We start from the raw sequence: 23255 nt of genomic DNA, 5'->3' as shown, positions 1-23255 counted from the left end.
TGGAGAACAAAGCTTCAGGGTGGTCCTGGCCTTTAAGGTTACTCAAGTGGGCAAGCAGAGACCGCTTGTAAGAATCACCCCTAACTCTCACAGGTCTCTTTCTCCCAGCCCACCTAGCGCGCCACTGGAACCGACCCAGCGAACATTTCGCCCATTTCCGGGTTGTCGCGGCCGGGCTGTCGCGTGCGTAATGACGTTTCAGTCTCCGGCGGACCCCGGAAGTGCAACTCGAACTTGGTCGGTGCGCGGATCCCGAGAGGAAAAGTCATAACAACCGCACGAGGGAGTTCGACTGGCGAACTGGAAGGCCACGCCTCCTCCCGCCAACCCCCGCAGCCCTGTAGCTGGGGGCAGAGCTCAGGTAGGACCTGCCCTTGCGGGTATGTGAGCTCTGGGGGCTGCCGCCGCCGAAATCTGAGGAGGGGGCTGGCCGGGATCGGGCTGGCCCGAGGTTTGCTGACATCGGGGCCCAGAGGCTGTCAGGAGCCACGCTGTACTTCCAGCGGTCATCCCTACCCTGTGTCCCTACTCCAGTTATGGCTGGTTCCACTTGCCATTTCCACTTGTTAGGCGGGGCGGGACACGTGTGTTCCCTGGATGACTTGCTTTACCTGCGTGGAGCATACAGGGTTCTGAGAGCCATCCTGGAGACTAGGGTAATGGACCCTCTTCATTCTTGAGAGGGAAGGTATTGCGGTTCTCTGGTTAAAGATTCCCCCCCCCCCCAAAAAAGTGTTACCAGCTGCTAAAGCTTTCCCAGAAGTCATTCATTGCAGACGGTGCAGTTATAAAATACTCTCAAAACTTGGAGCGTGCAAGGGCGCTGGTGGGATGAATTTTCTTAGTTGAATACTTTTGACTTTGGAATAAGTTACGTATGTTTTGGAAACAATCTTCTTCCTTCCTTATGAAGAGATTTAATACATACTTGTATGCTACAGGGTTTGTATCTGTTTGGCCAGGTAACTGGTTACTTAACTTTTGGTTATATTCATTGACAAGCAGTGTTGTTACATTTGTCTGTTTCTCCAAATCTGAAAAGCAGTAGAGGTAAGCCTGTAGTTTTCAGACTAGCAAGTGCCTTGTTTATCAGAATAAATGCAATGGAATGTTTGTTATGCAAAATTTTTTTTCCCTCTTGAAACAGTGTCAAGAGATATATTCTTTATCTTCCTTCTTCATCCTTAATTGTGAAGGACAGGTATACTGAATTCCTTTAACATGTTTAGAAACTATGGCAGAGAGCCCTTTTTGATACGCTTTCAGTGTCAGTGCTGGTACCAGGCTTTTTTCTGATTTTTAACCTAGGTGTTCCTTCTACTTAACCAGTGTAGACTAAATGGAAGACCAGGGATGCTCTCTTATGGCTTTAGCTGGTAAACAGTAGAATAGTATAATATGTGAAGTTGTGAGCATTCATATATTCATTCAACACATATTTTTTGACCACCTTCAGTGTGCCAGGTGGTGTTTTAGGGAATATGGTAGTGAACAAAGTAGACAAATCTTTGTGCTCCTTCAGCTTACATTCTAATGGGTGAAGAAGTACAATTTAACAAGTAATATATATCAAATAGTCATGAGGGCCATGAAGAAAAATAAAGCATATTAAGGGGAGAGAGAATGATGGAGGATGCTATTTTAGATAGGTTGGTCAAGTTCATCCTTTCTGATAAGGGGACATTTGAGTAAGACTCTGAAATGAAGGGAGGGAGTGAGAAGTATGTGTATGTGGGGGACAGGTGTTTTAGACCAGCACAAGTTCCTAAGGCAGGAGCATGTTTCGTGTGTATAGGAACAGCAAGGATATAGACATGGAGGCATCAGGATTTAAAAATCTAGAGAATGAATATTTTTTCAGTGATTTGGTGTTGTGCGTGAGTGATCTTACTTATTTACAGCCTATTTTTCTCAGCTTTCCCAGATAGACCTCTGTGAGAAGAATCGGGCATCTTTAGATATTAGAGGTGTTTCCATGCTGTTTATTGAGTTCTAACAGAATTGAACTGTGTTGACCCTGTATTTAGAGTCAGATTGTGTTTGTGCAGTAGCCCTGGGTAACTAAATAGCAAGTGCTTATCTGCCCAATATCAGCTTTACTATTCATTTGTCTTAAGATGTGGTTTGACTAGAAAATTTGGGGGGTATTTTGGCAGTAGATATTTAAGGTTTAAGAAGGCAGCCACCATGTCTTTTTGTTGCTTTTTTAATCCTTAAGATAAAATAACTGTGAAATCTTACTTATCTATAAACCAGATATCCATAATAACTTGAAACTTGGAAATAAAAGAAATCATAAAGCATCTTTTATAACAATGAATGGACCTTTGGGTATCAGACTGTGATGAAAGCAATTCAGAAAAGCCAAAGATCATCTGGACCTGCCCTAATTTTTTTTTTTTTTTAATTAGAAGGAAAGGAATTTGTTCATTGATTGTCTGTGTCTGTGAAGTGGATAGATCTCTTTTATCCGTTAGCTGAGAAGAGCAGAAAACAGAGGAGACAAAAATGATGAGAAACAGAGAAAGTGTTGGACAGCACTTTTTGCTAGATATTGCTAGATAGAGAGTGGCAATAGAGATCAGTAACAGTAGTGGACTATGAGTAACAGAGCTGATACCAAACAGGAGAGCACCCAGTGACAAAGTGATCGATCGTAATTTAGCTCTACTGAGTGGGATGAGGTGGGGAATGGGTAAGGGTGAAAATAGCCAACTACTCCTCAGTATGTGGTTCTGAAGCCAGTCACTTGGCCTGGAGTAATTCAGTAAGACCCGTTGTCTATCATGTAATGTATGTCAATCCATCTGGGTCAGCAGTTAGTGTTTGGAGAGTGTGCACTATATGCAGTCCTACAGGAATAAACTAAGTTGTTCAGACCATGTACCACATTGTTTCCATCCTCAGAGTAATGAGGTTTGATTAATTTAATTGAGTAATTGTGTAATTTAACAATGTTTGTCATTGTTAAATTTTTAAAAATATGATCTGTATAAGAACGAAGGAAATTTTTCTATCCAGAATGACTGAATTGCCCTTTAGTTCAAGGTAACACATTTTTTTTTCTTACTAGCGAATGTTTTAACTATCATTGCCTATTAAATACTCTTGGGGTACTACATTTAGCTAATGATTTCAGTTATAATGCTCATTTAGGTGAATCACTTTTTTTTAGTTTAATGAATGAAATATTATACTACAATTTTGCTTATTACTCTTTGACAAATTAAGATTGCTTAATTTGCTACAGATGAGGTGGCAGATGACTGGCTTGCTTAAGGTTTCATAGCTAAGTTAAAAATGTTAGAAACAGCAGTGCTGTAGTGCTTTCTCTGATACTTTGTTGGTATCTCCTTTTTATTTTGAGTAGTTCATTTTTGCATTTTACATAATTGAGCCAGGCATATTTTTTTAAAATGCAATTTTATTGAGATATAGTCACATACCAGATAATCATCCAAAATGTACCATCAGTGGTTCACAGTATCATCATATACTTGTGCATTCATCACCACAATCAATTTTTGAACATTTTCATTACTCCAAAAAAAAGATAAAATTAAAAATAAAAAAGAACACCCAAAACATCCCATACCCATTCCCCGCCCCCATTATTTATTTATTTATTTATTGCATTTATTTTCTTACTCATCTCTTCATACACTAGATAAAGGGAGTGTCAGTTGCAAGGTTTTCACAATTACACAGTCACACCTTAAAAGCTATATGGTTAATCAATCATCTTCAAAAATCAAGGCTGCTGTTCAACAGTTTCAGGTATTTCCTTCTAATTATTCTAATACACTAAAAACAAAGAAGGGATTTCTATATAATGCATAAGAATAACCTCCAGAATGACCTCTCGACTCTATTTGAGAACTCTCAGCCACTGAAACTTTATTTTGTTTCATTTCTCTTCCCCCTTTTGGTCCAAGAAGGCTTTCTCAATCCCATGATGCCAGGACCAGGTTTATCCCCAGGAGTCATGTCCCACATGAGGCACACATTTTTGATGCGGATAAAATATCACTGTGAAGATAGATCACTGAAGCACAGCATTTGGTGTGTTTTTCCATTTCTTTTTGGCAGATTGTATATTTATTTTAAGCATATTCTAGAATGACCTTGTACTTGGCTTGATTTGCTTAGAGGTGTACAGAGCAGTGCTAATAAGATTAAAATTGTGGGTTTGGGCCCTGGTAAGGCCCTGAAATAACTCTTTACAGGAAGATGACAACCACTGTCCATCGTGAGCCTTCTAAACTTGTCCCTGCTAATCATATTGGCATCGTATGTAATTTAATGTAAGTAAGTAGCAGGAAAGATACTATATGTGGCTCAACAGACACACTACCTCTATTTAAAAAACAATTCGGAGTAAATATCCAAGGTAGTGAACAAAGCATAGCTTACTTGAGGATCTTACATGCTAGTTGGGGTGTCTGCTATGAAGACAAGAATTTAGCAAAAATCTGTTATGTTATGATAGAAATATATAGAGAGAGAATGCTTTTGGAGAGGCACAAAGCCTTCCCCAGGGTTACCAGAAGGCTTCCTGGAGAAAAAATGCCTAAGTTGAGAGCCTAAAGATGGGTGGGAGTTAACCTAATTAAAAATAAAGAGGAAATGCGTTTTGATGTTTGTAGAAAACTTAAGAGGAATTAGTGCAGAAAGTTTGATTATAGTGAGAGGCAGAGTTGGAGAAGGAGATAGGAGCCAAGTCCTAGGGCGAAGGGATACAGTGGAAGTACTGGTGGATTGTATAGTTTGCTGAGGAGTTTGGACTTGGTTCTCCAGGGAGTGGGAACTACAGAATGGTTTCTTTCGCTTCCCTTCTCTGCTCCGTCCTTTCTCTGATTAGGGAAAAAATTGGCCCTAAAATTTGAGAGCAGGGCCAAATGTACTGTTGATGTTAAACTAACCTATCTTCTAAGATTAGAGGATATTGAGAAAAGTATCAAGAATATTATACAAAAATCTCTAAGCATTATTACAGTCCCCAGATGCTTTCCTTGCTAATTAATTTTTTTTTTAACTTTAATCAGCTTTGGCTTTCTTGTGCCCTAGTGGAGCACTCTGTAGAGTGCGATGAAATCAGTTTTTCATAAACCACTTTAAAATTGAGTCATCTGAAACTATTTGAAGTGTTGAAATGGCTGAGAAAGGCCACAATGAGGACTTTTAGATTGCATACCATCTAAAGGACTGAGCAAAAAAAAAAAAAAAAAAAAAAAAAAGGCACATGAAAGTAGAAGGCAAGAAGGAATGAAAGATGATTAAAAAAAAAAAATACACCTGTTTTATGCTTTAAGAAAATCCAGTGTAATTTTTCCCTACATTTTGATAATAATTCAATTGAGGATATTTACCTTCTAACAAAATTTATCACAGATTTCTTTTAAAGAACCATTTCCTTTAAAATGTTTTTAAAAATGGGTTTATCCTGAGCTTATTAGGAATTTATCTGCTACATTTTAGGTATTCTTAGGGTTCTGAGAGAGAATGAAGAGGCTTCAATTAGATATAAAAAGTAAAGGAGGGGGCGGGGCAAGATGGCAGACTGGTGAGCTGTATGTTTTAGTTACTCCTCCAGGAAAGTAGGTAAAAAGCCAGGAACTGCGTGGACTGGACACCACAGAGCAATCTGTCTTTGAGCATACTTCATACAACACTCATGAAAACGTGGAACTGCTGAGATCAGCGAAATCTGTAAGTTTTTGCGGCCAGGGGACCCGCGCCCCTCCCTGCCAGGCTCAGTCCCGGGGGAGGAGGGGCTGTCAGCTCCAGGAAGGAGAAGGGAGAATTGCAGTGGCTGCTCTCATCGGAAACTCATTCTACTGATTCAAACTCCAACCATAGATAGACTGAGGCCAGACACCAGAGACTCTGAGAGCAGCCAGCCCAGCAGAGAGGAGACGGGCATAGAAGGAAAACAACACGAGAAGCTCCAAAGTAAAAGCAGAGGATTTTTGGAGTTCTGGTGAACACAGAAAGGGGAAGGGCGGAGATCAGGCCTTGAGGCGCATATGCAAATCCCGAAGCAAGGCTGATCTCTCTGCCCAGGGCACCTTTCCTTAATGGCCCTGGTTGCTTTGTCCATTAGCATTTCAATAACCCATTAGATCTCTGAGGAGGGCCGTGTTTTTTGTTTTTTTTTTTTTTTTTTTTAATGATTTTTGGTTTTTTTTAAACAATTACTCTAAGAAGCTCAATACAGAAAGCTTCAAAGAATTGAAATTTGGGCACGTCAAGTCAAGAGCAGAAATAAGAGAGCTCTGAGACAAAAGGCAATAATCCAGTGGCTGAGAAAATTCACTAAACAACACAACTTCCCAAGAAAAGGGGGGTGTCCGCTCACAGCCACCATCCTGGTGGACAGGAAACACTCCTGCCCATCGCCAGCCCCATAGCCCAGAGCTGCCCCAGACAACCCAGTGTGACGGAAGTGCTTCAAATAACAGGCACACACCACAAAACTGGGCGTGGACATTAGCCTTCCCTGCAACCTCAGCTGAATGTCCCAGAGCTGGGAAGGGGGAGCAGTGTGAATTAACAGAGCCCCATTCAGCCATCATTTGAGCAGACTGGGAGCCTCCCAACACAGCCCAGCAGCCCAGAACTGCCCTGGGGGGACGGCACTCACCTGTGACATAGCACAGTCATCCCTCAACAGAGGACCCGGGGTGCACAGCCTGGAAGAGGGGCCCACTTGCAAGTCTCAGGAGCCATACGCCAATACCAAAGACTTGTGGGTCAGTGGCAGAGACAAACTGTGGCAGGACTGAACTGAAGGATTAGACTATTGCAGTAGCTTTAAAACTCTAGGATCATCAGGGAGATTTGATTGTTAGGGCCACCCCCCTCCCCGACTGCCCAGAAACACGCCCCACATACAGGGCAGGCAACACCAACTACACACGCAAGCTTGGGACACCAATTGGGCCCCACAAGACTCACTCCCCCACTCACCAAAAAGGCTAAGCAGGGGAGATCTGGCTTGTGGAGAACAGGTGGCTCGTGGACGCCACCTGCTGGTTAGTTAGAGAAAGTGTACTCCACGAAGCTGTAGATCTGATAAATTAGAGATAAGGACTTCAACTGGTCTACAAACCCTAAAAGAACCCTATCAAGGACAGCAAATGCCACGAGGCCAAAAACAACAGAAAATTATAAAGCATATGAAAAAACCAGACGATATGGATAACCCAAGCCCAAGCACCCAAATCAAAAGACCAGAAGAGACACACCTAGAGCAGCTACTCAAAGATCTAAAGATGAACAATGAGACCCTAGTACGGGATATGAAGGAAATCAAGAAGACCCTAGAAGAGCATAAAGAAGACATTGCAAGACTAAATAAAAAAATGGATGATCTTATGGAAATTAAAGAAACTGTTGACCAAATTAAAAAGATTCTGGACACTCATAGTACAAGACTAGAGGAAGTTGAACAACGAATCAGTGACCTGGAAGATGACAGAATGGAAAATGAAAGCATAAAAGAAAGAATGGGGAAAAAAATTGAAAAACTCGAAATGGACCTCAGGGATATGATAGATAATATGAAGCGTCCGAATATAAGACTCATTGGTGTCCCAGAAGGGGAAGAAAAGGGTAAAGGTCTAGGAAGAGTATTCAAAGAAATTGTTGGGGAAAACTTCCCAAATCTTCTAAACAACATAAATACACAAATCATAAATGCTCAGCGAACTCCAAATAGAATAAATCCAAAAAAACCCACTCCGAGACATATACTGATCACACTGTCAAACATAGAAGAGAAGGAGCAAGTTCTGAAAGCAGCAAGAGAAAAGCAATTCACCACATACAAAGGAAACAGCATAAGACTAAGTAGTGACTACTCAGCAGCCACCATGGAGGCGAGAAGGCAATGGCACGATATATTTAAAATTCTGAGAGAGAGGAATTTCCAGCCAAGAATACTTTATCCAGCAAAGCTCTCCTTCAAATTTGAGGGAGAGCTTAAATTTTTCACAGACAAAGAAATGCTGAGAGAATTTGCTAACAAGAGACCTGCCCTACTGGAGATACTAAGGGGAGCCCTACAGACAGAGAAACAAAGACAGGACAGAGAGACTTGGAGAAAGGTTCAGTACTAAAGAGATTCGGTATGGGTACAATAAAGGATATTAATAGAGAGAGGGAAAAATATGGCAAACATAATCCAAAGGATAAGATGGCCGATTCAAGAAATGCCTTCACGGTTTTAACGTTGAATGTAAATGGATTAAACTCCCCAATTAAAAGATATAGATTCGCAGAATGGATCAAAAAAAATGAACCATCAATATGTTGCATACAAGAGACTCATCTTAGACACAGGGACACAAAGAAATTGAAAGTGAAAGGATGGAAAAAAATATTTCATGCAAGCTACAGCCAAAAGAAAGCAGGTGTAGCAATATTAATCTCAGATAAAACAGACTTCAAATGCAGGGATGTTTTGAGAGACAAAGAAGGCCACTACATACTAATAAAAGGGGCAATTCAGCAAGAAGAAATAACAATCGTAAATGTCTATGCACCCAATCAAGGTGCCACAAAATACATGAGAGAAACATTGGCAAAACTAAAGGAAGCAATTGATGTTTCCACAATAATTGTGGGAGACTTCAACACATCACTCTCTCCTATAGATAGATCAACCAGACAGAAGACCAATAAGGAAATTGAAAACCTAAACAATCTGATAAATGAATTAGATTTAACAGACATCTACAGGACATTACATCCCAAATCACCAGGATACACATACTTTTCTAGTGCTCACGGAACTTTCTCCAGAATAGATCATATGCTGGGACATAAAACAAGCCTCAATAAATTTAAAAAGATTGAAATCATTCAAAGCACATTCTCTGACCACAATGGAATACAATTAGAAGTCAATAACCATCAGAGACTTAGAAAATTCACAAATACCTGGAGGTTAAACAACACACTCCTAAACAATCAGTGGGTTAAAGAAGAAATAGCAAGAGAAATTGCTAAATATATAGAGACGAATGAAAATGAGAACACAACATACCAAAACCTATGGGATGCAGCAAAAGCAGTGCTAAGGGGGAAATTTATAGCACTAAACGCATATATTAAAAAGGAAGAAAGAGCCAAAATCAAAGAACTAATGGATCAACTGAAGAAGCTAGAAAATGAACAGCAAACCAATCCTAAACCAAGTAGAAGAAAAGAAATAACAAGGATTAAAGCAGAAATAAATGACATAGAGAACAAAAAAACAATAGAAAGGATAAATATCACCAAAAGTTGGTTCTTTGAGAAGATCAACAAGATTGACAAGCCCCTAGCTAGACTGACAAAATCAAAAAGAGAGAAGACCCATATAAACAAAATAATGAATGAAAAAGGTGACATAACTGCAGATCCTGAAGAAATTAAAAAAATTATAAGAGGATATTATGAACAACTGTATGGCAACAAACTGGATAATGTAGAAGAAATGGACAATTTCCTGGAAACATATGAACAACCTAGACTGACCAGAGAAGAAATAGAAGACCTCAACCAACCCATCACAAGCAAAGAGATCCAATCAGTCATCAAAAATCTTCCCACAAATAAATGCCCAGGGCCAGATGGCTTCACAGGGGAATTCTACCAAACTTTCCAGAAAGAACTGACACCAATCTTACTCAAACTCTTTCAAAACATTGAAAAAAATGGAACACTACCTAACTCATTTTATGAAGCTAACATCAATCTAATACCAAAACCAGGCAAAGATGCTACAAAAAAGGAAAACTACCGGCCAATCTCCCTAATGAATATAGATGCAAAAATCCTCAACAAAATACTTGCAAATCGAATCCAAAGACACATTAAAAAAATCATACACCATGACCAAGTGGGGTTCATTCCAGGCATGCAAGGATGGTTCAACATCAGAAAAACAATCAATGTATTACAACACATTAAAAACTCGAAAGGGAAAAATCAATTGATCATCTCAATAGATGCTGAAAAAGCATTTGACAAAATCCAACATCCCTTTTTGATAAAAACACTTCAAAAGGTAGGAATTGAAGGAAACTTCCTCAACATGATAAAGAGCATATATGAAAAACCCACAGCCAGCATAGTACTCAATGGTGAGAGACTGAAAGCCTTCCCTCTAAGATCAGGAACAAGACAAGGATGCCCGCTGTCACCACTGTTATTCAACATTATGCTGGAAGTGCTAGCCAGGGCAATCCGGCAAGACAAAGAAATAAAAGGCATCCAAATTGGAAAAGAAGAAGTAAAACTGTCATTGTTTGCAGATGATATGATCTTATATCTAGAAAACCCTGAGAAATCAACGATACACCTACTAGAGCTAATAAACAAATTTAGCAAAGTAGCGGGATACAAGATTAATGCACATAAGTCAGTAATGTTTCTATATGCTAGAAATGAACAAACTGAAGAGACACTCAAGAAAAAGATACCATTTTCAATAGCAACTAAAAAAAATCAAGTACCTAGGAATCAACTTAACCAAAGATGTAAAAGACCTATACAAAGAAAACTACATAACTCTACTAAAAGAAATAGAAGGGGACCTTAAAAGATGGAAAAATATTCCATGTTCATGGATAGGAAGGCTAAATGTCATTAAGATGTCAATTCTACCCAAACTCATCTACAGATTCAATGCAATCCCAATCAAAATTCCAACAACCTACTTTGCAGACTTGGAAAAGCTAGTTATCAAATTTATTTGGAAAGGGAAGATGCCTCGAATTGCTAAAGACACTCTAAAAAAGAAAAACGAAGTGGGAGGACTTACACTCCCTGACTTTGAAGCTTATTATAAAGCCACAGTTGCCAAGACAGCATGGTACTGGCACAAAGATAGACATATAGATCAATGGAATCGAATTGAGAATTCAGAGATAGACCCTCAGATCTATGGCCGACTGATCTTTGATAAGGCCCCCAAAGTCACCGAACTGAGCCATAATGGTCTTTTCAACAAATGGGGCTGGGAGAGTTGGATATCCATATCCAAAAGAATGAAAGAGGACCCCTACCTCACCCCCTACACAAAAATTAACTCAAAATGGACCAAAGATCTCAATATAAAAGAAAGTACCATAAAACTCCTAGAAGATAATGTAGGAAAACATCTTCAAGACCTTGTATTAGGAGGCCACTTCCTAGACTTTACACCCAAAGCACAAGCAACAAAAGAGAAAATAGATAAATGGGAACTCCTCAAGCTTAGAAGTTTCTGCACCTCAAAGGAATTTCTCAAAAAGGTAAAGAGGCAGCCAACTCAATGGGAAAAAATTTTTGGAAACCATGTATCTGACAAAAGACTGATATCTTGCATATACAAAGAAATCCTACAACTCAATGACAATAGTACAGACAGCCCAATTATAAAATGGGCAAAAGATATGAAAAGACAGTTCTCTGAAGAGGAAATACAAATGACCAAGAAACACATGAAAAAATGTTCAGCTTCACTAGCTATTAGAGAGATGCAAATTAAGACCACAATGAGATACCATCTAACACCGGTTAGAATGGCTGCCATTAAACAAACAGGAAACTACAAATGCTGGAGGGGATGTGGAGAAATTGGAACTCTTATTCATTGTTGGTGGGACTGTATAATGGTTCAGCCACTCTGGAAGTCAGTCTGGCAGTTCCTTAGAAAACTAGATATAGAGCTACCATTCGATCCAGCGATTGCACTCCTCGGTATATACCCGGAAGATCGGAAAGCAGTGACACGAACAGATATCTGCACGCCAATGTTCATAGCAGCATTATTCACAATTGCCAAGAGATGGAAACAACCCAAATGTCCTTCAACAGATGAGTGGATAAATAAAATGTGGTATATACACACGATGGAATACTACGCGGCAGTAAGAAGGAACGATCTGGTGAAACATATGACAACATGGATGAACCTTGAAGACATAATGCTGAGCGAAATAAGCCAGGCACAAAAAGAGAAATATTATATGCTACCACTAATGTGAACTTTGAAAAATGTAAAACAAATGGTTTATAATGTAGAATGTAGGGGAACTAGCAGTAGAGAGCAATTAAGGAAGGGGGAACAATAATCCAGGAAGAACAGATAAGCTATTTAACGTTCTGGGGATGCCCAGAAATAACTATGGTCTGTTAATTTCTGATGGTTGTAGTAGGAACAAGTTCACTGAAATGTTGCTATATTATGTAACTTTCTTGGGGTAAAGTAGGAACATGTTGGAAGTTAAGCAGTTATCTTAGGTTAGTTGTCTTTTTCTTACTCCCTTGCTATGGTCTCTTTGAAATGCTCTTTTATTGTATGTTTGTTTTCTTTTTAACTTTTTTTTTCATACAGGTGATTTGAAAAAAGAAGGGAAAGTTAAAAAAAAAAAAAAAAAAAAAAGATGTGGTGCCCCCTTGAGGAGCCTGTGGAGAATGCAGGGGTGTTCGCCTGCCCCACCTCCATGGTTGCTGGCATGACCGCGGACATAGGGGACTGGTGGTTTGGTGGGTTGAGCCCTCTACCATAAGTTTTACCCTTGGGAAGACGGTTGCTGCAAAGGAGAGGCTAGGCCTCCCTGTATTTGTGCCTAAGAGTCTCCTCCTGAATGCCTCTTTGTTGCTCAGATGTGGCCCTCTCTCTCTGGCTAAGCCAACTTGAAAGGTGAAATCACTGCCCTCCCCCCTACGTGGGATCAGACACCCAGGGAAGTGAATCTCCCTGGCAACGTGGAATATGACTCCCAGGGAGGAATGTAGACCTGGCACCGTGGGACGGAGAACATCTTCTTGACCAAAAGGGGGATGTGAAAGGAAATGAAATAAGCTTCAGTGGCAGAGAGATTCCAAAAGGAGCCGAGAGGTCACTCTGGTGGGCACTCTTATGCACACTTTAGACAACCCTTTTTAGGTTCTAAAGAATTGGGGTAGCTGGTGGTGGATACCTGAAACTATCAAACTACAACCCAGAACCCATGAATCTCGAAGACAGTTGTATAAAAATGTAGCTTATGAGGGGTGACAATGGGATTGGGAAAGCCATAAGGACCAAACACCACTTTGTCTAGTTTATGGATGGATGTGTAGAAAAGTAGGGGAGGGAAACAGACAGACAAAGGTACCCAGTGTTCTTTTTTACTTCAATTGCTCTTTTTCACTCTAATTATTATTCTTGTTATTTTTGTGTGTGTGCTAATGAAGGTGTCAGGGATTGATTTAGGTGATGAATGTACAACTATGTAATGGTACTGTAAACAATCGAAAGTACAATTTGTTTTGTATGACTGCGTGGTATGTGAATATATCTCAATAAAATGATGATTTAAAAAAAAAAAAAAAAAAAAAAAAAAAAAAAAAAAAGAAACATAAAAAAAAAAAAAAAAAAAAATAAAGTAAAGGAGCATTTAACAGAATTTAAATCAAATTAATAGGTATATATTCATCTAAAATATTTTTTTTGAGTTCCTGCTATTTTGTAGGCATAGTAAAAGTGTTTTGGTTGGCATCTGTGGTGGCTTGGAGCTATGTACCCCAGAAAACCTTGTTCATAAAATTCATCCATTGCTGTGGATGGGAACCTTTGTAAATAGGACCTTTTAATGAAGTTGTTTCAGTTAAGAATGTGGCCCAACTGAATCAGGATGATTCTTAATCTATTGCTGAAGGCCTTATAGAGCTGACCACAGAGAGGGAGAAAGCCACAGGAAGCAGCCAGAAGCCAAAAGTCAGCAGAACCCAGAAAAGCCAGGAGAGGCTACCATGTGCATTGCCATGTGACAGAAAAGCCAAGTACCAAGGATTGCAGAGGGCCAGCCCCATAATGCCTGACTTCCAAGAGTAAGCATCACCTTGATGATGCCTTGGTTTTGGACTTCTAGCCTCAAAATTGTGAGCCAATAAATTTTTGTTGTTTAAGCCGACCCTTTGCAAAGTATTTGCTTTAAAAGCCAGGGAACTAAAACAGCGTCTTTTCAGTAAATAAGAGGGAGAGAGGAAGAAAGTATAATATTTGAATTACAAGCCTTGATTAAGTTTTTAACTTATGAACATTGAAATGAAATGACATTTTAGAAATTAAGATGCCAAGAAAATGAAGAATAGAGAAAAATGAAAGACACAAAAATAAGACTTAGGAGTTATGTGTTTGCAAGAAATGTAATTAAAAGTATTGACATTAGAGTTAGTCCTAGATAATAAGGATATATCAGGAACTATGTATCCATATGTAGACATGGAAGATGGAAATAGTTCATGAGTTGTAATGGAATACATTTCAAGTACATGGGTATTTACATAGATGGCAAAGACCTAGAGCAGAAGGAAGTAATATTATCATATTTTAAATTTTTATTATTTTTTTAATGCCAAGTTGTTTGAAGATGCCAGTCTAGGAGAGTCATGGTTTGGTTGTTCCAAAAATGGGAGTATCATGTGGGCTGTTTTTTTTTTTAAATTCAGTTTTATTGAGATATATTTACATACCATACAGTCATCCATAGTGTACAATCAACTGTTCACAGTACCATTATACAGTGGTACATGCATCACCGCAACCAATTTTTGAACATTTTCCTTACACCAAAAAGTATAGAAGTAAGAATAAAAAAAAAAAGTAAAAAAAAGAACACCCAAATCATTCCATCCTCCCCATCCCACCCTGTTTTTCATTTAGTTTTGGTCCTCATTTTCCTACTCATCCATCCGTACACTGGATAAAGGGAGTGTGAGTCATGAGGTTTTTTTTTTTTTTTTTTTTTCAGAATATTAGCATAGTTTATTTTTTTTCATTAACTGACAAACTCCATGATGTTTTTATTTTCTATACTTTTTGGCTGAATCCTCTTTGACCACCTTCTCATATGACTTGCTTTTGAAAGTTATTTGTTATAGAGAGAATGGAAGGATAATTCAATCTTGTGATTGAAATTTGGTTTTCTATTATTGATAGTTGAGATATATGAATCATGATTCTACTGAGAGATATACTTGCTGATTGTGCCCTCAAAATATAAGAAATCTGATCAATTCTATTTCATACGTTTCCCATCAAAAAGCATGGTATATTTATAATTATATCAAGTATATTCCTGGCAGGTGAGGACTTCCTTTTTGACTAGGCTTCCATGAGATCAACTTCTCAGATTTTACAAAGGCTAATGATTGGAAAAATCTGCCACCAGGTGGCTTTGACTCCATTTATTTCAAACCTCCACTGCCCACATACTTCTGATATCTGGCACTGTAGGACACAGCCACATCACAATAAACTCTGCCCCGCACTGTCACATCATGACGCCAAGGTGAGTTGACACACTGAGGAGCATGTTAGGAATATCCTGCAGCAATATCCCAGCTAGGGAGCAGAATGCCTAGCAATAACAATCCTACTCCCAAGTTAAAGTCTAACTAATGTGTACCAAACCCACACCCCTTTGCTCTATCTCAAGAATGCCCAGGCCACTCCAGTGCCACCTGTCATGAGAGGAAATACGTTAGAGTGGAAAGAGACAATAGTCTTAACTAATTGCAGTTGAACTATCTTCCTTTTGCTAAGTTTTCAAAAGCATTTGACCAGGTGAACACAGAGCCATAAGTCTTCCCAAGAGCCTTTGGACAGGGGTCTAAGTGACGGGCCCAAAGTAGCTTCAGAATATACCCATCTCGGCTTCTATCTTCGTAATATCCCCTCCCTATCTTCCCACCTGCATCCTCTTTCACCGGAACCGAATCAACAGCCCTGTAATATGCCTTCCTTCACCTGTTCTTATAGGCTTCAGTCCACCTAAAACACAAATTTATCATGCTCCTCCCTATTTAAAACCTTTCTGTGCTCCTCTTTGTTGTCAGAATGAAGCACAGCAACTCCCCTTGGCCTCCATGTCTCTTTCCACCGCTCCACCCTTTTCTCCCGCCTCACCCACTTCACTCCCTGTGCTCAGGCAGTAGAATAACTGCTTGGGAGCCTCTATACCACGCCAAGATGTCTCAACTTGGGCTTTTGTCTTTCTGTTTCCCTCTTCTTTTCTCTGCACGTATCTTCTTCCCACTCCCAATTCAATCTGTTTGATGAACATCTACTCCTCTTTCAAGAAGCTTAAATATCTCTCCCTCCAAAAAGACTTCTCAACAAATCAGGTAAAATTAACTGCACACCCTTTTTCCTACTAATCTACTTCCTTATAAAGTTAAAAAAAAATTATTTTTAATTACATAAGAAATATATGAACCAAACACCATTGTAAAAGGGTGATTCAACCATTACTGTCATTAGTTTGGTGTATATCTTTCTATATCTCATATCAATTAGTGTCCTCCTCCTCCTTTACATGTCTTCCCCTACTATTGTATAAACCACATAAGGGCAAAGGCAGTGTCCTCATCTCTCTGTCCCCAGCCCCCAACCCCATGCCTAGCTATAGTAATTACCAGCACTACAAATGAGGACACTAAAGTACAGAGAGCTTAAGGAAGTTGCCCAGGTTACCCAGAGAAGTAGCAGTTAGGATTCAAACTCAGACAGCACATGCACTTAACAAGGGTTTAATTGATAATTAATGGGCAGCCATGTTGCAACAAGTAGCATTTGCACTGATAGAAGAGATACCCCCCAAAGCAGGTTGAGCTCATGCAATCAAAGTAGATATGAGAATGTATAATCATTTGTAAAAGCATCATGGTAGCACAGGGCACACAGTAATAAACCAAATTATTTTTTTCTTAACTAGTTGCACAAAGCTAGTCTTTAGTGCAGCTCTAAATTATGGCATGCCATGGAAATTTTAATAGCCTAGATCTGAAGAGATTGCTCATGATTCTCTTTAAAACAATGAATAAGACATTTGTCACTTGTGACTTATTTTAAAAAATAATTTCACTCACTTCTTATAGAACCTACAAGTACCTATAACTAATTTGTTATTTCCTTGGAAATGTCTCCAACTTTTTTTTTTTTTTTTTTTTAAATTCAGTTTTATTGAAATATATTCACAAACCATACAGTCATCCATGGTATACAACCAACTGTTCACAGTATGATCATATAGTTATGCGTTCATCACCACAATCTATTTCTGAACATTTTCCTTACATCAGAAAGAATCAGAATAAGAATAAAAAATAAAAGTGAAAAGAGAATACCCAAACCATCCCCCCATCCCACCCTATTTGTCATTTAGTTTTTACTCCCATTTTTCTACTGATTTTTTTTCAATTTTTTAACTTTGTTTATCAAAAAATTAAAAACAAACAGGCAAACAACAACCAAAAAAACCCCACAACATTTCAAACAAAGCAATGGATTAAGGAAAACAAATAACCTAAAATAACTACTTTGCTTCCAATATGTTCCTACCATACCCCAAGAAAATTAATAAGCCATGTCCAAACAGAGGAGTAAGAAAAACAAATAATCTAAAATAACTACATTGCTTCCAACATGTTCCTACCATACCCCAAGAAAATTAACAACCCCTAAGAAAACAAAGGAATAAGAGAAAAAAAAAACCTAAAATAACTCTATTGCTTCCAACATGATCTTACTATATCCAAGAAAGTTTACAAACCATAATCATTCCTGAGCATTCCCATAACATTGAGATTACCCTCCATAGTTTATCTGTTCTTATTAGATTATCATTCCCCCTCCACTAATTGGTATCTCTAGGTCCCCTACATTCTACAGTATAAAACGTACATTTTTCACAGAATTCACATTAGTGGTAACATACAATATCTCTCTTTTTGTGCCTGGCTTATTTTGCTCAGCATTATGTCTTTTTTTTGTTTTTTGTTTTTTTTTTTTTAATCTTTATTTCATTGATATATATTCATATACCACGCAGTGATACAAAACAAATCGTACTTTCGATTGTTCACAGTACCATTACATAGTTGTACATTCATCACCCAAATCAATCCCTGACACCTTCATTAGCACACACACAAGAATAACAAGAATAATAATTAGAGTGAAAAAGAGCAATTGAAGTAAAAAAGAACACTGGGTACCTTTGTCTGTTTGTTTCCTTCCCCTATTTTTCTACTCATCCATCCATAAACTAGACAAAGTGGAGTGTGGTCCTTATGGCTTTCCCAATCCCCTTGTCACCCCTCATAAGCTACATTTTTATACAACTGTCTTCGAGATTCATGGGTTCTGGGTTGTAGTTTGATAGTTTCAGGTATCCACCACCAGCTACCCCAATTCTTTAGAACCTAAAAAGGGTTGTCTAAAGTGTGCGTAAGAGTGCCCACCAGAGTGACCTCTCGGCTCCTTTTGGATTCTCTCTGCCACTGAAGCTTATTTCATTTCCTTTCACCTCCCCCTTTTGGTCAAGAAGATGTTCTCCGTCCCACGATGCCAGGTCTACATTCCTCCCCGGGAGTCATATTCCACGTTGCCAGGGAGATTCACTCCCCTGGGTGTCTGATCCCACGTAGGGGGGAGGGCAGTGATTTCACCTTTCAAGTTGGCTTAGCTAGAGAGACAGGGCCACATCTGAGCAACAAAGAGGCATTCGGGAGGAGGCTCTTAGGCACAACCATAGGGAGGCCTAGCCTCTCCTTTGCAGCAACCGTCTTCCCAAGGGTAAAACCTGTGGTAGAGGGCTCAATCCATCAAACCACCAGTCCCCTATGTCTGTGGTCATGTTAGCAACCATGGAGGTGGGGTAGGCGAATACCCCTGCATTCTCCACAGGCTCCTCAAGGGGGCACTGCATCTTTTTTTTTTCCTTGTTTTTTTTTTTTTTTTAACTTTCCCTTCTTTTTTAAATCAACTGTATGAAAAAAAAGTTAAAAAGAAAACAAACATACAATAAAAGAACATTTCAAAGAGACCATAACAAGGGAGTAAGAAAAAGACAACTAACCTAAGATAACTGCTTAACTTCCAACATGTTCCTACTTTACCCCAAGAAAGTTACCTAATATAGCAACATTTCTGTGAACTTGCTCCTACTATATCCATCAGAAATTAACAGACCATAGTCATTCCTGGGCATCCCCAGAACGTTAAATAGCTTATCTGTTCTTCTTGGATTATTGTTCCCCCTTCCTTAATTGCTCTCTATTGCTAGTTCCCCTACATTCTACATTATAAGCCATTTGTTTTACATTTTTCAAAGTTCACATTAGTGGTAGCATATAATATTTCTCTTTTTGTGCCTGGCTTATTTCACTCAGCATTATGTCTTCAAGGTTCATCCATGTTGTCATATGTTTCACGAGATCGTTCCTTCTTACTGCCGCGTAGTATTCCATCGTGTGTATATACCACATTTTATTTATCCACTCATCTGTTGAAGGACATTTGGGTTGTTTCCATCTCTTGGCAATTGTGAATAATGCTGCTATGAACATTGGCGTGCAGATATCTGTTCGTGTCACTGCTTTCCGATCTTCCGGGTATATACCGAGAAGTGCAATCGCTGGATCGAATGGTAACTCTATATCTAGTTTTCTAAGGAACTGCCAGACTGACTTCCAGAGTGGCTGAACCATTATACAGTCCCACCAACAGTGAATAAGAGTTCCAATTTCTCCACATCCCCTCCAGCATTTGTAGTTTCCTGTTTGTTTAATGGCAGCCATTCTAACCGGTGTTAGATGGTATCTCATTGTGGTCTTAATTTGCATCTCTCTAATAGCTAGTGAAGCTGAACATTCTTTCATATATTTCTTGGCCATTTGTATTTCCTCTTCAGAGAACTGTCTTTTCATATCTTTTGCCCATTTTATAATTGGGCCGACTGTACTATTGTCATTGAGTTGTAGGATTTCTTTATATATGCAAGATATCAGTCTTTTGTCAGATACATGGTTTCCAAAAATTTTTTCCCATTGAGTTGGCTGCCTCTTTACCTTTTTGAGAAATTCCTCTGAGGTGCAGAAACTTCTAAGCTTGAGGAGTTCCCATTTGTCTATTTTCTCTTTTGTTGCTTGTGCTTTGGGTGTAAAGTCTAGGAAGTGGCCACCTAATACAAGGTCTTGAAGATGTTTTCCTACATTATCTTCTAGGAGTTTTATGGTACTTTCTTTTATATTGAGATCTTTGGTCCATTTTGAGTTAATTTTTGTGTAGGGGGTGAGGTAGGGGTCCTCTTTCATTCTTTTGGATATGGATATCCAACTCTCCCAGCCCCATTTGTTGAAAAGACCATTAGAGTCATGAGGTTTTCATAATCACACAGTCATACCATGTAAGCTACATAATTATACAGTTGTCTTCAAGAATCAGGGCTACTGGGTTGCAATTCTACAGGATCAGGTATTTCCTTCTAGCTATTCCAATACACTACAAAGGTATATCTATATAGTGCATAACAATGGCCTCCAGAGTGACCTCTTGAATCTGTTTGAAATAGCTCAGCCACTGAAACTTTGTTTCATTTTGCTTCCCCTTTTTGGTCAAGAAGATTTTCTCAATCCTGTGATTCTGGGTCCAGGCTCATCCCCGGGGGTCATATCCTGCATTGCCAGGGAGATTTACACCCCTGAGAGTCAAGTCCCATGTAGGGGGGAGGGCAGTGAGTTCATCTGCTGAGTTGGCTTAACTAGAGAGAGAGGGCCACATCTGAGCAACAAAGAGGTTCTCTAGGGGACACTCTTAGGCCCAATTATTAAGTAGGCTTAGGTTCTCCTTTGCAGTAATAAGCCTCGTAAGGGAAGCCCCAAGATTGAGGGCCCGGCATACCAAATTGTCAGTGCTCAATGTTTGTGAGAATACCAGCAGTAACTCAGGTGGGGATGTCCAACACTTCCACATTTTCCCTCAGCTCCTCAGGGGGGGCCTGCAAATATGTTTTTATTCTCTGCCCAAATTACTTTGGGATGTATCACTATTTCACACTAACCTGTACAAACCTACCAGATCTCACTTCCTATTCAAAGTTCCATGTAATTTTATGACGTTTGAATAAACTGACTGTACAAGTTAAATTATTTAGATACATATCCTGTACCAAATAAACATCTCTTCCCTTGGTCTCACACAGAAGTTGAAGTTTTAAAACACAGTGAAAATTGTCCTTTACCCTTTGGCCTGATTTGCCTTAGTTCTAACCAGATCTGCTTCATTTGTATCTCTAACTGAAGTCTAGACTCTTTTTCAGCTTTTTTAACAGTTGCCGTATGCGCTAATACTGACATTCTTAACTGCCGAGCTGTAGCTCTGAGTTTCAGGTGTCACACCGATGGTGGGCTTGGTTTTGGAAAATGTTTTTGACATGATTCCACTGTGGAATCATTATTATTATTCTGTTGGGTCATTGGAGTCTTATTTTTATTACTGGTGGATCTGCTTTTGCTCCAGATATTGCTGAGCTGTATAGCCGAGTACTAGCCAATTAAACCATTTGTAATACTGCATAAAGTGGAGTTTGCAAATTGGGGACTCCCAGGCCAAATGAACTTGCACAGTGTAATTTTTTAATTTCCAGCTAATTTAAGTAAAAATCCAGGTTTTTGGTTTCTTCTGAAAATTAGAAAGTTCCAGTCAACACTCTGCCTTTATTCTATATGGCAACAACTGGGCAAGTAGCAGCTGTCTCGAGATGAGCCATGTGTTTTCCAATTTGCTGCAGTTTCCACTATCCATAGTGTAGGCATATGACTTGAGGCCTCATTGCTTGTGTTTATTGTTATATTTCTGGGGCCTGTTGGCATGCAAATTTTTGATGCTTGCATTATACAAACTTTAACATGGATACTGTTTATTCTCTGTGCCTATACTGCATTCTTTCATCTTTTGTTCTTCCTCCATGCCTACAGTGGTTGGGGTATAGCATTCAGTCCAGACTCCCTCTCCAAGTTTTAGCTTATGCTGTTAATTAGGTGTTTCCCACTCTGCTCCAGTGAGTTCCCTTAAGCTGCTGTCAAAGTGGGGATGGGTCTTTCCTGTAGGTTGCACTCTATCCTGAACTTTAAATAGGATGGCTCTAGGTCTGGCTCTAAAACGAAACAATGCTGGTTTTCCTGGAGACTATTTTGGACCTTTTTCCTCCAGCATCAAAGCAGTTTTTATCCCTCCTGTTCTTATGGGTTTATTTCCTACATTTTCTAAGTGGCTGATATGATAAATCTGTTTGTGCTAATGTATTTGACAGGTGGTTGTGATTAGAGTATTATTGTTTACAGGTAATATTTCATTATTTTGAAGCAATGTGAGTGATTGTGGAGGTGAAAATTTTTATCTGTATTAGGAATATTACAAGTATTGCTAAGAAACCAGAAATTTCAGTTTTATCCTTGAAAACAAACTGTTTATTTAAAACAACCTTATTTTTTCTGAATATTTTTTCTCAACAAAAAACATGTACAATTATTTTTATCAAAACAAGCATATGTGTTTGCATTTTTACCTGTTCTAATTAAAAATGTAAGGTCTCTCCCTCCCTCCCTCTCTTTCCCTCTCTCTTTCTCTTTGTAATGAAGAAAAATACTTTCAGCCAAGTTGACCGTTATTACTGAAAATATTGAGTTATGTAAGCTAATTTGTCACTATTTTTTAAATCCAGAGACTGAAAAAAAGCGTTTCTCTTTTGGCAAATCCAAAAGAAGCTCCTTCCTCACATGAAAAGTAAATTATTGCTGAATTGGAAAATCATTAGGCAATTCAGTAAGTTTTCAATGGACCTGGGAGCATAAGTGATGTCTACTAGTTCACTAGGGATTTAAATACATGTTATCTATTGCTTTGTAACAAATTATCCCCAAATTTAGCAGCCTAAAACAAAAAGGCATTTATCTCACATAGTTTCTGACGGTCAGGAAGCTAGGAACAGCTTGGTTGTGTGGTTCTGGCTCAGGATCTCTCATGAAGTTGTAGCCAAGATATCAGCCAGGGCTGCAGTCATCTGAAGTTTGACTGGTCTGGAGAATCCACTTCTAAGTTCAGTCATATGGCTGTTGGCAGGAAGTGTCAATTTCTCTCCATATGGACCTTTCCGTAGGACTGCTCACAACTGGCTTCCCATATTGAGTGATCCGAGAGAGTGTGTGAGTGCCCAAGACAGAAGCCACAGTCTTTTATAACATAATCTCAAAAGTGTCATACCATCACTTCTCCTGTTTGCTGTTGGTCACACAGACTAACTGTGGTACAGTGTGGGAGGGGACTACATGAGGGTATGTATACCAGGAGGCATTGATCATTGGGGGACATCTTGAAGGTTGACTACCACAGTCTGTCTTCTAGCCCTCTGTAATTCATTTCCTCCCCATCTGAAAAGTACACTTACTCCTTC

At 39.1% G+C, this 23255-nt stretch overlaps 1 protein-coding gene across 21 annotated transcripts in view; it reads left to right on the top strand.

Annotated features, from left to right (window-relative positions):
* The first annotated feature begins 208 nt into the window (after nucleotides 1-208).
* Nucleotides 209-23255, top strand: part of FAM172A (family with sequence similarity 172 member A) — a 546681-nt gene continuing 523634 nt past the window's right edge. For all 21 annotated transcript variants that reach the window (XR_005211300.1, XR_005211303.1, XR_005211304.1 and 18 more), the window contains exon 1: nucleotides 209-361. The gene's annotated coding sequence lies outside the window, so the exon portion shown is untranslated. The remainder of the gene's footprint in view (nucleotides 362-23255) is intronic.

This window comes from Choloepus didactylus, chromosome 13 (assembly GCF_015220235.1).
Source record: "Choloepus didactylus isolate mChoDid1 chromosome 13, mChoDid1.pri, whole genome shotgun sequence".
Classification (NCBI taxonomy): Eukaryota; Metazoa; Chordata; class Mammalia; order Pilosa; family Megalonychidae; genus Choloepus; species Choloepus didactylus.
The sequence above is the reverse complement of the archived record's forward strand: the minus strand, read 5'-3'. Positions and strand labels throughout refer to the sequence as shown.